Source organism: Scyliorhinus canicula, chromosome 13, assembly GCF_902713615.1.
Source record: "Scyliorhinus canicula chromosome 13, sScyCan1.1, whole genome shotgun sequence".
In the NCBI taxonomy this organism is placed as follows: Eukaryota; Metazoa; Chordata; class Chondrichthyes; order Carcharhiniformes; family Scyliorhinidae; genus Scyliorhinus; species Scyliorhinus canicula.
In genome coordinates, this window is record NC_052158.1 from 83,316,914 (window position 1) to 83,331,601 (window position 14,688).

The 14,688-nt window shown below is 46.2% G+C and overlaps 1 protein-coding gene across 1 annotated transcript in view; it reads right to left on the reverse strand.

Annotated features, from left to right (window-relative positions):
* The window catches only part of LOC119975924 (integral membrane protein 2C-like), an 84,937-nt gene that overhangs the window by 16,880 nt on the left and 53,369 nt on the right, over positions 1-14,688 (reverse strand). The gene's annotated exons all lie outside the window — the stretch shown is intronic.

The following is a 14,688-nucleotide window of genomic DNA, read 5'->3' on the forward strand; positions in this document are numbered from 1 at the left end:
TTCAAAAGAATTGATTCGATTGTCAAATTGCCCCTTCCCCAGAATGTATCAGCCCTCCGGTCGTTTTTAGGACTGGTTGGCTATTGTCGGAACCACATCGACGGATTCGCGACAAAAGCCGCCCCACTTTCAGACCTCCTTAAGAAAGGAGCCCCCTGGGAATGGCTTCCGCAGCATACAGGCGCTGTGGAAGAGTTGAAACGAGCCCTTAGTGCAGCACCCGCGCTGCTAGTCCCCGACCAACTTTCACCGTACGCAATAGAGGTAGCGAGCACCGATCTGACCCTCTCGGCCGTGTTGCTTCAGGAACGGCACGAGCAGCTAAGACCAGTGGCTTATGCCTCCCGACTGTTAGACCCGGTAGAACAAGGATTTTCAGCCTGTGAGAGGCACCTCCTTGCTGTCTTCTGGGCAGTGCAGTATTTCTCATACATCACCGGACTCAACCCCATCACCATTCTAACCGAACACACACCCACACAGCTACTACTAGACGGTCGACTGAAGGACGGTTCAGTTAGCCAGATTAGGGCAGCTAGGTGGACCCTACTTTTACAAGGACGGGACATTACTGTAAAACGGACACGCACCCACACATACTTAGCCGACAACCTCCAATACCCCGGACAGCCCCATGACTGTGAAATTGTAGCTCCCCTGCATAACACAGGACCCTTTTTAGCCAAAACACCCCCCAGGAAGATAGGGGACCCGAAACAAAGCCCCCAGCCCACAGACACGTGTGGACCCTTGAGGATTTATGTAGACGGTTCCTCCACAGTTCTAAATGGTGAGCGTATCACAGGATGCGGCATCTATGTAGAGGACGCGCAGGGGCGCGCTCTCGAAGAGATAGCTCTTAAATTACCAGGTCACTTAGGCGCGCAGGCAGCAGAGCTAGCAGCCATAGCGTACATAGTGGACCACCCCGATTCTTTCCCCAGCCCTGCAGACATATATTCAGACAGCCTATATGTATGCAATAGCCTAACAGATTTTCTGCCCCTGTGGAGGACACGAGGTTTTGTCTCCGCAGACGGAAAACCCCTTCCATCAGCCCCCTTACTCCAGCATATCCTAGAGAAAGCGAAGGACAGGACCTTCGGCATAATAAAAGTAAGAAGTCACCATAGGTCATCACCCCCTGGGAATGTAAAAGCCGACGCGTTGGCTAAGGCAGGTTCCAGGAGAGGACACTTATGGACCCCCCCAGCTAGCGCACCAGCTAGCGCCCCTGTGAGCGCAGTCCAAGTCTCACAGACTGATATTAAAGATCTCGTGGCAGCACAAAAACAGGACGGAGACCTCAGGGAGGTTTTCAAGGGAAACTTTGTGCCTGCTTACGAGCACTTTAAACACGCACTGACCACACATGAGGGTGTGATCATTAAGGACCGACTTTATGTGGTCCCACAGCAGGACAGGAATCAGATGATTGCCTTGTTCCATGACGGACACGGGCATCAGGGAATTGATGCAACAACGAGGCACCTCAGGCAACTCTGTTGGTGGCCTAATCTCAGGACTGATGTAACGCACTACATAGAGAATTGCCTGATTTGTGCTCAGAATAACCCGGAGAGGTATTCTAAGAAGGCACAACTTCGGCATACTCGCCCAGTTAACGGCCCTTGGACAAACCTCCAGATCGACTTTATAGGTCCATTGCCCCCTTGTCGGAATGGCTATAAATACGTTCTGGTGGTGATAGATACCTTTACCAAGTGGGTAGAGGCATTTCCCTCACGAACAAATACAGCAAAGACAGCTGCAAAGATCCTGACCCACCACATCTTCACGAGATGGGGTTTACCCCGAAGTATCGATTCGGACCAGGGATCTCACTTTACAGGACGGGTCATGAGGAACGTCCTGACAATATTCGGAATCAAACAGAACTTCCACATTGCGTATCATCCACAGTCCAGCGGGATTGTGGAGCGCATGAATCGGACCCTAAAAACTACCCTTAGGAAAATGGTTCAAGAGAACAATTCCACATGGGATTCAGTGCTCCCATTTGCACTTATGTTCATAAGGAACACTGTCTCCACATCGACAGGATACACACCACACACACTCATGACCGGACGCCCTATGAAAGGTACAGAATTCCTTTTAGGACTGGACATGACAAGCCCCGAAGTGACGGCCCTCACACATGAAAAGGCAGTTAGAGATCTAGTTGAGACTGTGAGGTCTGCACAGCTCGCAGCCGCAGTCCAGCTAGGGAAACGCCGACAGCAACGGACTGCCTGTTTCAATAAGACCGTACACACCACAGAACTCCAGGTTGGGCAACAGGTAATGTTATCTGTTTATAACCCCAGCAGTTTTTTGGCTCCAAAATATTCCGGTCCCTACTCAATTTCGGACAAAATTAGCCCCTCCGTATACAGGATCAAATATCCTAATGGGAAGACCGCGTGGTTCCATATAAACCAGTTAAAGGCTTATGGAACACAGGCCAACCATGCTCACCATGTCCTGCTGGATGCAGCAGAACACTTCACCCCGCCCACCAGAGACACTTTTCCACCATCCCCCTCACAGACCAGTTCATCCACGGACTCGCCCACGACTCCGCCCACAGACCACTACAGACCACGCCCCGACACGCCCACAAGCTGCCACAGCAGAGACAGTAGGACAGACACTGACTCTGAAGACAGCGACAGCACACAGCCATACAGCCCACACTGCACCACCTACGACCCCGACTCCAGTGACCCCATGGAAGTCACTTACCTCAAAAACCCCGACCCACCACCCGACCCCGACTACCCCGACAACACACTCGACGCTACACAATGGCACAGGGACAATTCCTACAGACTTGTCCGCAATGACGAGAGTGACCCCCGGTCACACAACTCCAAAATAGCATGCCTGATCCACACAAGGGTGTGGGATCCGGGAGAGCAGGACGACACGGTGTCTGACTCCCGACACGGCAACCCCTTTGTGACCCTGTTCACAGAGGCAGAATCAAAGTGAGGTGTCCAGATGATGTAAGATAGGAATCGTTTGAGGGAAACGATGTCCTTTCTGATGGAACCTGCACGTATGTTTGTCTTCGTTTTATGTTTGTTTTCAGGAATGTACATTGTTCAGCTGGAGGATGGACATCTTCTTTTCAGCTGAAAAGATTGTGACCACCTCACATACACGTTAGCTTGTCTGCCGAAACTTTTGAAAACTTCGGTTTGATTGGAGATCCTTTCCAAAGTTGTAAGGCCACACGCCAAATAGCTTGTCCGCAGATATCTCTGAGAACTTCAGGGATGTCCTCAGTTGGAGCATCTTGGCTCCCTTGGTTTTTTAGGTGCCCCTCTATTCGGCGAAATAGAGGCTGCAAGTCATGGTCAACACATTCGTACCCGTTTCCTCCAGGTTACTCAGGCAGTGGACAAACGGCACTGAGGACCCGCCCTGTCTGAGAACCAACCCTTGGTCAGCCAAGCTCGGGTATGGCACAGCACGCCCTACCCGGGGATCCCATCCAACTCATACCCGTAGCGGCCCATACGCAACTCATTCGGATGTTTGTTTCCAAATTTGTTTTCATTTTACGTTAGGTAGCCCTTCGGCCACCATCCCACATGCTATTTACATCCGGGAACATTCGGATGGTAAATCAGCAAAGCCTGCGAGACGGCTCGCAGAAGGAAGGATTGTTAGGTGTATGCTGGTCTTTAAATTCGCTTTTTGAAAAAAAAATGAGGGGAGTCACAGGGTGTGACTTAGCCAGTCATTTTTAAGGGTCAATTGGGTTTTGAAAGACAGATGCACTAACAAGTAAAGGTCTTAAACTGTGTATTGACAGATACTGTGCTTGATCCCAAAGGTTTCAAAGGACGAGACAGAGGTCGAAGCCAGGATTGTCAATACCGGAGGAAGAAGGAAGAGAAAGAAGAAGAACAGCAAAATGATGGAAGCCCACTTATTACTATTTAATGTCATATGTATATGTGTGGAAACAAGACACGTTTCCCCCACAACCCCCACCGTAAATGTTAGTACAGCAAACCCCCAGTGCTCAGCTCTGATCAGCGAGGTTCAGACCTGGTGTACTAAATTCATGACGTGGTACTCCATGTCCTACATAATCGAATCACTGTTGGTGATTGCGATCCTCACCATCCTAGTGCAGACCCTCAGGTTGAGGAAATGGAAGAGGAGAGCCTCTCGTTCCAGCACCTCACCCATCTATAGAGTGCAATCCCCCATCTTCGGATTCCACCAAACCCCTCAACCCCTCACTGATTACAACACTCTGTAAATAAAATTCAGCCATGTATTATATTGTTCCATACTCGACTGCCGAGTTGGGAAGTGTGATGTTGTGGTGTGAATGGTTAAGGTTTAGAGTGATTAAATGTTTAAGTTAAGGTTAATAGTGATAGGTAGAGGTTCCCAATTGTAGTAATGCATGTCCCTTTGACATAGGGCCAAGTAGAAATGTTAGTTAAATTTTTTTTCTCTTCTTCCCATAGTTTAGAACAGAGTAGAACAGGAACCGGCAAGAGGTCAGAACACAAGGAGGCAAAGCACATAGGTGATCCTTCACAATAGTATGATTGTGAGGATCACAAGGAGGGAATGTAGCCATGCTGGCCACGCAAAATGGACACTGAGCCAAACTAAAATGGAAGGCTGCTGGGAAACAGACAGTTCAGCCAGAACAGCAGTCTGCAAAGAGCAGTTTGCATTCTGCAGTAGCAGAAACCAGTTTGGGCTCAGGTGAAGAGACCTTAGCTAGGTGCAAATGGCAAAACGCTTTGCATGCTAATGAGGCCATCAGACTTGAACACCCACACAATAGATACATTTGGTTCTGAATGGACACATTCCAATCAAGACCCAGACATCGAGGCACCAGAAACCTCCGAACAAAAGGACATAAGAAACGCCCCCTCCATCACGGAGACCCCCTCGCATTGGGGAATTAATCCAGTATCGATAAGAAATTGATCCAATAGGTAGAGCCCGCCCGAGAAGAGGGAAGGACAACGGAACCCCTATAAAAGATAGGGACCTCGTGTTGTCCGGTCTGTTAAACCTGTGCTCCGGCCCCGACTGACACCTGGTATCCTGACTCCAGCCGTTGAGCACCAGCCGCCGAAACCGTAAGTTCAACGCTCGCTACGCGATCCAAGCCCACTAGACTCCCAAGTGCCAGAACGCTTGCTGAAGGCTGCAGACAAAACCAGGACGAAGGCCTCGTTCTCTGACCTTGCCTGTTCCTGTTAGATAAGTATTCTGTTTGCTTATGTTTAGTTGTAGCTTAGTCTCTTAGTGTGTGTGCATGAGTATTTATTATTAACGGTATAATAAATATTGATCGTTTGAACTTGACTAATCGGTGTATCGTCTTTATTACTTTGAATTTGACCTTGGAATACTTGTGACGTTGCCTATACGGCAGCTGGCGACTCCAGAGCTTAAATAATTACATAGAACAGAGCCTAGCAGTGTTAAGCACACGTCGAACTCGGAGGCGTGTTAATACACTCCAATAAACGCGTTTTACGCCCATAGTAAAACGTGCAACAGTTGGTTTTGATTAAATCAACCCAAGGAGGGCAGCACGGTGGTGTAGTGGTTTGCGCTGCTGCCTCACAGCGCTGAGGACCCGGGTTCGATCCCAGTCCTGGGTAACTGTCCGTGTGCTGTTTGCACATTCACCCCGTGTCTGTGTGGGTCTCACCACCGACAACTCAAAGATGTTCAGGGTAGGTGGATTGTCCACGTCAAATTACCCCTTTAAAAAAATCGACCCAAGGTGGCCCTGTGCATTAATCACAGGCAACACTGCATTATAATCACAGTTTGGTATCTCCAAGATTGAAGTGGTTAGTTCCGAAGCAATCTGGACTCAAATCACATTCATACCCTTCATCCGCAGTGACTTAAGTGGTGAAACCCCACTGTTTGTAAACATTGCCCATGTCAAAAAGATGAAAGTGCACTAAGTGCATTCCAATCACGCATGCGTGTGATTTCACTGCACTTACCCATGTACGATGCCGGGAAGGTGGGGGGGGGGGGGAGATGCCAGCCGTGGGACTCAACTACTGGGTCACCCACTCAAGATGGTGCATGGCATGGAACACTGAATTGCATCCCACTTTACGACCACAAAGGAATTGCTAATGCAATTCAACTCCGGCAGGAGAACATAGGGCTGGATTCCCCGATTCTGAAGCCAAGTGCCGACGCCAATGGAGGATCCATGGTGTTTCAAGACGGTAAAACCGGCGCAAAACCCTCACCTTTTCCAATACTGGTGAGGGCCTCGCCCCAGTGCCGCGTGAAACACCCACAGAATGTGCAGAAAACGGTCGGAGAATTGCCGGATCCTGGGCCGTACATGCATAGGGCTGACAAGCTGCAACCACACACGGCTACAACCCCACACATGCACCGGTCACACCAGAAAAATGGCACCGGCCAGGCTGGACTGTTTACCCGCCCATCCCGACCACCTGGCCACCCCCCACCACTCCCCCCAGCCCCAGTAGAAGCCCCCCGGCACGGATCTGGGCCGAGTGTGACAGCGCTGGACACTGTCGGGTGGACCGGCTTATGAAGTACCAACGGCATGGCTGTTGCGCGCGGTACACATCCTGATGACATCGATTTGAAGGAGCGTAGCATCGCGAACCAGTGTCAAATCGGCGCCTGCCCTGATTTCGCCGTCAGGAGTCATTCTCCGCCCGATCGCCGTCCTTGATTTCAGCATCAGACTACAGAGAATCCCGCCCACAGTCTCTCAAATGGTGAATCCCGCCCTTTGTTTTAGAATGGCCCATTCAATCTTGATAATACCCTTTGGATTAGTTTCAGGAAAGAGCATCAATTCACATCAGTCTGTTCACTGATTCACAGAGGAGTGGTTTTAATCCGCAAAGATGTCAAGTGACCTTTGGACGGCCATATGTTTGACCTAAGATATAAAAATGAGTTTCAAATTCAGAACAGGGCATGCAGGTAGTGGACATGACATCCCCGATCACCTCTATGCTCATTGTCCTACACTGGCTCCCAGCCAAGCAACGTCTTGATTTTAAAATTCTCATCCTTGTTTTGAAGCTCTCCATGATCTTGTCGCTCCCTGTCTCTGTAATCTCCTCCGATCCCACTCCTCTTATTCTGCCATCTTGTGCATGCCCGGATACAATTGCTCCACCATTTGTGGTTGCGCCTTTATTAGCCTAGGCCCCAAAATCTGGGATTCCCTCCCTACCCTCATCTACCTCTATTGTCGCTTTCCTTCTTTTGGACACTTCGTGAAGCCTACCTCTTTCACCACACATTTCAGCATCTGGTTTAATATTTACTTGTGTGGCTTGATGCCATTCTTTGTTTTATAATGCTCCTGTGAAGTGCCTTGGGAAGTTGCATTGCATTGAAATGTAGAAGTTGTGATTGTTGCTGCTGTTCAGGAAACACTGGCCCAGATCCCTGCAAAGTAGCAATCATTTTGGATTACAGCTCCACTGAAGCTTTTCCACAACTGGATGATGCTCCACATTTCTCAGCAGCTCTTCCAAGCCCAAATTCTTCAGAAATGCGGAGTACAGCATTCCTCGAAGAACTCTGCAACGCTGGGGGCCAGTGAGGGTAGAAGGGAAAGGAGGAGAGGGGTGGGGGTAGGGCGTGAATCCAGACACACCCATATTTTCCAGCACTAGCAGCTCTTAGACATGATTAAATGTCCAGTGTGAAGATTAGTGAATGGGTGAGTGGATGACTAGATGCGTGGGTTGGATGGTAGAGTGGGTAGATGGGTGAATAGATAGATGGATAGAAGGCAGGTTGGTAAGGTGCCAGGTTGGTAGGGTCACAAGTGGCTGAGGTGGCAAGTGAGTAGGCGGGCAGTTGGAGAAAGCGGGTAATGTGGTAATTGGATTAGTTGTAGGTGAGTAGGGTGGTAGGTGGGTGGAGTGGCCGGTGGATTGGGCAGAAGGTGGATGAGTCGGTAGGTGGGATCAGGGGTAGTTAGATTGGGTCAAGAGGGGTAATCGAGTCAGGGGTTCGTCAAGTGGTGGGGGGTATTCAGGACTGGTTGGAGGGATATTGGATGATCAGGTCCAGCAGGTAATTGGGGCTATAGTTAGGTTGGGTTGGGGGTCATTGGTGAGCCCAAGGGTTTAATTTGGGGAGTCAGGGGTTAAGCTGTGGTTCAAGGGGGGAAGTTGTGGTTCAAGGGGGGAAGACAGGGGGGGGATGTCAGTGCTGTAGTTACCCAGGAGTTGAACTAGGTTTTGGTCTATCTAAAATTTCCTGGATAACTATTCAGGTAAGCCCCAAGGGACTGTCTGAAATCTCTGGCTCTAAATTAGAATTTTGTGGAGGATCCAAGGGAGGACGGGAATTTCCCGTTGGAAATTCAAACTACCTGGGAAATTCCTACAGTGGTCATTGTGTTAGGACTTCTGTGGAGTTCTAGCATGCAACTTGTGTTGTACATCTAGTCTCTGACATCTGGAGGATGAAGATCTGGGCCAATGATTTATTATTGGCTCCATCAAGCAGCAGGACAGGTTAAATTCTGTAACAGGATAATCACAACTTGCAAAATGTCACAATCACGGTGGCTCCAGTGCGACAAGTAATGATTAAATGATATATTTGCACCAAAGAGCAGAGATTGAAGAAAATCAATAAATCTATTTTTTTCTTTATCTCGGTATCAGTCTTAACTTGTGAATTACACTATTCCTTGTCATTTCTAATGTCTTCTTGTATTGTTACAGTTTGGAATACCTTTAATACCGCACATGATGGCTTGTGCGTTATATAAATCACTATCTTGTGTTACATTTCATTTGTCATGCAAGTAAGTAACAAAGCAGATCATGTTTGCTTTTCCAAATACTTTTTTTTCACAAACTTAGAGTACCCAATTATTTTTTTTCCAATTAAGGGGCAATTTGGCTTAGCCAATCCACCTACCCTGCACATCTTTGGGTTGTGGGGGTGAAACCCATGCAGACACAGGGAGAATGTGCAAACTCCACACGGACACTGACCCGGGGCCGGGATCAAACCCGGGTCCTCAGCGCCGTGAGGCAGCAGTGCTAACCACTACACCACCGTGCCGCCAGCTTTTCCAAATACAATGTGTCATTAGAGTTTAACTTGTTTTCCTCTAAAGGATTTTTTATCTTAATTGTATTAATTAACTATCCACATCACATTCTTCTGAAAATTTGATTGGATATCTAAGAAAAAAAACCCCAGTGCCCTTCAGATTAGTAAATGTCTTGCATGCATTGACTGGTAAGGCTCCAATCACTGTTATCTAATTTACATCTACTATTGTAATGCTTCATAGTACAGACAGAGAAGTTCATTAGCCATGCTGCAGTTCTTATTTTCTTTATTTATGCCTACATTCTTCTCCCCAGCATGCCTTTTGACAGAGCCTTTTATCTCCAATTGGTCCACTTGAAACGAGAAGTTGGAAAATTCCGAGGCCTAGGAAACCTGTTATCAACTGATTAACTGATCCCCAAATGGTAACAGACCTGCTGTTTATCTAGCATTTTCTGTATTTGATCAGCTGATTTATCTGCAGTAGGCCAGCCCGTGAGTCTTTTTATTGTTTTGCCTCTAGGCGTTTTGCCTAGCAGACTGAAGGCCTGATGAATCATTGCATTCTGGTCAGAAAGATTGGAGTCAGACTAATTTGGAAGCAAACACTTCGGTCTCTGATTGTGGAAATTATGTAAGGTTGCCTTCTATTAATGCACTGGGACATTCCGGGAAAAGGGGGAACTTCGTTATGTCAAATATTTAAAGGGGAATGCCATTTTATTCATTTCAGAATTAATTCTTCTCTTATAAGTACAATATAACGCATATATAAAATTTTGGTACTATTGAATTCTCTTTCAAGTATGAAGTTATGAAGAGAGGTTAGATAGGCTTGGGTTGTTTTCGTTGGAGCAGAAAAGACTGAGGGGCAACCTGATCGAGGTGTACAAGCTTACGAAGGGAAAGGACAGGGTGGATAGGGAGCAGCTGTTTCCCTTAGTTGAAGGGTCAGTTACAAGGGGACACAAGTTTAAGGTGAGGGGCAGGACATTTTGGGGGGGGGGGGGTTGTGAGGGAAAACTTTTTTCAGGCGGCACATTGGCACAGTAGTTAGCACTGCTGCCTCACAGCTCCAAGGACCCAGATTCAATTCTGACCTCGGGTGACTGTGTGGAGTTTGCACTTTTTCCCCCATGTCTGCGTGGGTTTCCTCCGGGTGCTCCAGTTTCCTACTACAGTCCAAAGATGTGCAGGTCAGTTGGATTGGCCATGCTAAATTGCCCCTTTCTGTCTAAAAGGTTAGGTGGGGTTACTGGGTTTTGGGAATAGGGTGGAGGCATGGATGCTCTTTCTAAGAGACGGTGCAGACTCAATGGGACGAATGGCCTCCTTCCGCACTATTGGGATTCTATAATTCAGAGGATGATGACAGTCTGAAATGCACTTCCTGGGAGGGTGGCAGTGGTGGATTGCCTCACGTCCTTTGCAAAGTACCTGGATGAGCACCTGGCATGTTATACCATTCGAGGCTATGGGCCAAATTGGATTAGGTAGGCTGGTCAGGTATTTTTCATGTGTCAGTGCAGACTTGATGGGACTAAGGGCCTCTTCTGCACTGTGTATTTCTGTGATTATGTGAAGAAAACAATCAACTGGAAGCTTCCAAGAGAAATATAGGGAATAGGATCAGGCAAAAGCTATTCAATCTCTGAGCCTGCTCCATCATTCAGCTGGTTCAAGACTGATCTTCCACCTCAACATCGTGGGCTGGATTCTCTGGTCCCCCAGTTTCTTGGCAGGGTGCCGTTTACCCCCCACTTGTCAGTGAGATTTCCCATTGTAGCCACCCCATGCTGCTGGAAAACCCATAGGCGGGGGCGCACTGGTGTCGGGAATGCAGAATTTCAGTGGCCTGAGAATTCTGGCCCATTTTTCCATACTATCCCCAAATCCCTTTATATCTTTATTATCTAGAAATCTATCGATCTCTGTCTTGACTATATTCAATGATTGAGCCTTCCCTCTCGGACAGAGAATTTCAAAGATTCACCCACCCTCTGAGAGAAAGAAAATCCTCTCATCTCAGTCTGAAATAGTCCACCTCTTATTCTGAGACTGTGTGCCTCTGGTTCTGGGCCTCACAGCTGGGGGAAACATCCTTCCTGCATCTATCAGCCCGTTAAGAATTGTGCATTTAATTGAAGTCATACCTCATTCTTCGAAACTACACAGAATATAGGTTTGGTCTTTTCAATCTATCCTCATAGGGCATTTCTGCCATTCCCGGGATCAGACTGGTGATCCTTTGTTGCACACCCTCTATGGCAGGTATATCATTGCTTAAGTAAGGAGACCAGAACTGTATACAATACACCAGGTGCCATTTCAGCAAGGCTTTATACAATTGCAGTACACTTTACTTTTGCAATATAAGCCAACATAACATTCGCCTTCCTTATTGCCTGTTGCACCTGCATGTTAGCATTCAGTGACTTATGAACAAGGACACCTAGGCCCCTTTGGATATCAACACTTCCCAATCTCTCACTATTTAGGAAATACATTTCTGTTTCTCCTCCCAAAGTGGATTTTCCAGTCCTGTCCACAGTGGGAATTGTTGCGGGCAAGACGGAAAATTTGACAGACCAGTTGACTCTGGGCTTGAATTTTATGGTTCTGTGGTGGACAGGACCAGAAAATCCTAGCCACTGCTTCATCTCGGGACATCTCAATGAACAGAAGAACAATTGAAAGATATGAGTCTGATGAATAAAGAATCACATCTGGTATTTTGTGCATTTCTTTATGAAAAAGCATTACATGCTTTAGGAAAATTTTGGAGAGTCTCAAGTGATTTCAAATAAAAGAAAATTAATATAATGGGCATCATTATAGAGACCTTTAGTTAAAGGTTTATCATTTTGGTGTTACACAATATGTGTGAAATTGATGTCAATAGGTTATTCGTGAAAAAATCATTGTTAACCATTTTCTATTGAAATTCTTGAATCATAACCGCATGCTGGAGTGGGGCTAACTTCAGATGAAAACATATTGGAATTATTTCAATAGCTTTTCACATGCAGCGCTATTAAATTGCCGAGTGACCTCATCAGCAATAATCAAAGCCCTGGATATTCATTGTGGGAACCAAGCCACTCTTTTCGAATGGTTTAAGACTCATTGAACTGTATTCAATTCTCAAAGCGCTAATCACAACCTGCGAGGTACTGAAACCGTACTGTTTCTGAGGTTGCAATGGACTCCAGTCTTCAAATTATTTTTGTTTGTAATTGTGTTTTCAATTGATCAATTTGCTGGATTTACATTTTCATTAACTGGCAGAATTTACTGAATCCAGCAGAGTAGAAAAAAAGCACGCTGTGGACAGTATCAAAGCTCCAAAACCTAGGACTTGGCTCTCCACTCTGCAACTGGATCCTCGACTTTCTGATCAACAGATCACAATCAGTAAGAATGAACACCAACACCTCCTCCACAATAGTCCTCAATACCGGGCCTCGTAAGGCTGTGTACTTAGCCCCCAACTCTACTCCCTGTACACACACGACTGCGTGGCAAAACTTGGTTCCAACACCATCTACAAGTTTGCTGACGATACGACCATAGTGGGCCGGATCTCGAATAACGACGAGTCAGAATACAGGAGGTAGATAGTGAACCTAGTGGAGTGGTGTAACGACAAAAATCTCTCCCTCAACGCCGGCAAAACTAAAGAGCTGGTCATTGACTTCAGGAAGCAAAGTACTGTACACACCCCTGTCAGAATCAATGGGGCCAAGGTGGAGATGATTAACACTTTCAAATTCCTAGGGGTGCACATCTCCAAAAATCTGTCCTGGTCCACTCACGTCGACACTATCACCAAGAAAGCACAACAGCGCCTATACTTCCTCAGGAAACTAAGGAAATTCGGCATGTCCACATTAACCCTTACCAACTTTTACAGATGCACCATAGAAAGCATCCTATCAGGCTACATCACAGCCTGGCATGGCAACTGCTCGGCCCAGGACTGCAAGAAACTTCAGAGAGTCGTAAATACCGCCCAGTCCATCACATGAACCTGCCTCCCATCCATTTACTCCATCTACACCTCCCGCTGCCTGGGGAAAGTGGGCAGCATAATCAAAGATCCCTCCCACCCGGCTTACTCACTCTTCCAACTTCTTCCATTGGGCAGGAGATACAGAAGTCTGAGAACACGCACGAACAGACTCAAAAACAGCTTCTTCCCCCCTCTCACCAGACTCCTAAATGACCCTCTTATTGACTGACCTCATTAACACTACACCCTGTATGCTTCATCCGATGCCAGTGCTTATGTAGTTACATTGTATATCTTGTGTTGCCCTATTATGTATTTTCTTTTATTCCCTTTTCTTCCCATGTACTTAATGATCTGTTGAGCTGCTCGCAGAAAAATACTTTTCACTGTACCTCAGTACACGTGACAGTGAACAAATCCAATCCAAGAGCCATTATCCTCTGTCGGTGTAGTTATTGACCAAATTGGTAGATCAGTGTTGAAAATCAAAGAAACCAAAAAGTAATAGGTACATGATTTAAATTAACAGTTAGCACAAATTGAAAGCTTTTAACTTCTGTTCTACTTAATATTTAAACACATTTAAAAATTGAGAAATAGCATCAAGACATTGACTTGGTTGGCCAACAATTCCTTTCCAAATGCGCTAGCACTGAATTAAGAACTGAAGATTCAAACGTCTAAATGAAAGGTGCCAATTTGATGATCAAAAATTATGTCACCCATATATAAGGAAATAAAAAAAACACTGAGTCAAAATAAATAGTCAAAATCAAGCAAGAAAGTTTTAAAATGTAAAATGCAAAAACAAATCAGTGTTTTTCTAAATAATTAATGACAAGCAAATGGTATTCTGGGCATATTCAGTTCTGAAATACGATTTCCAAAAAAGAGGTGTGCCTCTCTTACCTTAAGGGAAATTTCAACACAAACATTGCCCATTAATTGTGTTTTACTAAGGGAAAGTCTGAGGTACAGATGTAGATAATAATTACAAGAGGGCATAAGCATTTTAAATGAAAGCGTATTAGGGGAGGATGGAATGAGTATATATAGCACCAGTTAACTGGATCATTATTAAACTTGCATTTGACTAGATGGCGGCAATTTTCAACTCAAGGAGTGAGCGAGTATTACGCTCTGCCTGCCCAACTTCACCAGTGGGAGGCCCCAACCATTTTCATAGGTGGGCTTCGTCTGTGTGATTTTGGGGAGGAGCCTGTACGAGTACTGGCAGATATCTTGTGGATTGAGAGGAGTTAAAACTAGCAACTCATCTGTGATTCTCAGCCGGAAATGCACAGAAGAATGAATAGGCAATGCTATTGAGGTTGGGTAAGAAGAATATAAAAGAACAGACAGTGGGCTCCTCTTACTATACAAAAATCAGAGGCAAAAAGATTATTGTTGGGTATTTGAGAGCAGGTTCGAGCAAATCGTTTAGGGACCATTGGTTTCTATATAGGTGTTCTATATATTCAGTACCAATGGACATCTGAAAATGTAATTAAAGCACTCATCTGTTTTTGGGTGATACTACTGGCACCCATTTTAGAGTCTACTTTACAACCATT